Genomic DNA, 686 nt, shown 5'->3' with positions numbered 1-686 from the left:
ACCGTCATTTATAGAAACCAACTTTTGGGGGATGGTTTGTAGGCCTGCAAAACTCTACTTTGGAAGAAGGGGGAGAATCATATGGGGGACTGGGTACATTCACTCGGAGAAATCAATGATGGGGTTGTGGTTTGTAGGCATACTAAACTCTAGTTTGGAAGAAGGACGAGAATCATATATAGGAACGCTTACACTCATGCAGAGAAAGCAACTATGGAGTGATGTTTGTATGCCTACTAAACGATAGTTTGGAGGATGCTCGAGAGTCATATCTGGAAAGCTTACAGTCATTTAGAGAAAGCAACTCTCTGGGGGTGGTTCGTAGGCCTGCTAAACTCTATTTTCAATGAAGTGTTAGAATCATATGCAGGAACGCTTGCATTCACTCAGAGAAAGAACGTTGTCGTGATGGTTTGTAGGAATAAATGCTGTAGTTCAAAAGAAGTAGGAGAGTCATATATGAACGGTTACATTTACGAAGAGAAAGCAACTGTGGGGTGGCCTATGTAATCATCATAATCTAGTTTGGAGGAAGCTCGAGAGTCATATGTGGGAAAAATTAGAGTCACCTAGAGAATTGGAACCATCGGTGTTGTGTAGGTCTGCTAAATTCTATTTTGGAAGAAGAGTGAGAGTCATATATGGGAACGCTTATGTTCACTCAGAGAAATCAACGATGGGGCGCT

Source organism: Eulemur rufifrons, unplaced genomic scaffold, assembly GCF_041146395.1.
Source record: "Eulemur rufifrons isolate Redbay unplaced genomic scaffold, OSU_ERuf_1 scaffold_97, whole genome shotgun sequence".
Lineage (NCBI taxonomy): Eukaryota > Metazoa > Chordata > Mammalia > Primates > Lemuridae > Eulemur > Eulemur rufifrons.
Note: the sequence above shows the minus strand (reverse complement) of the source record.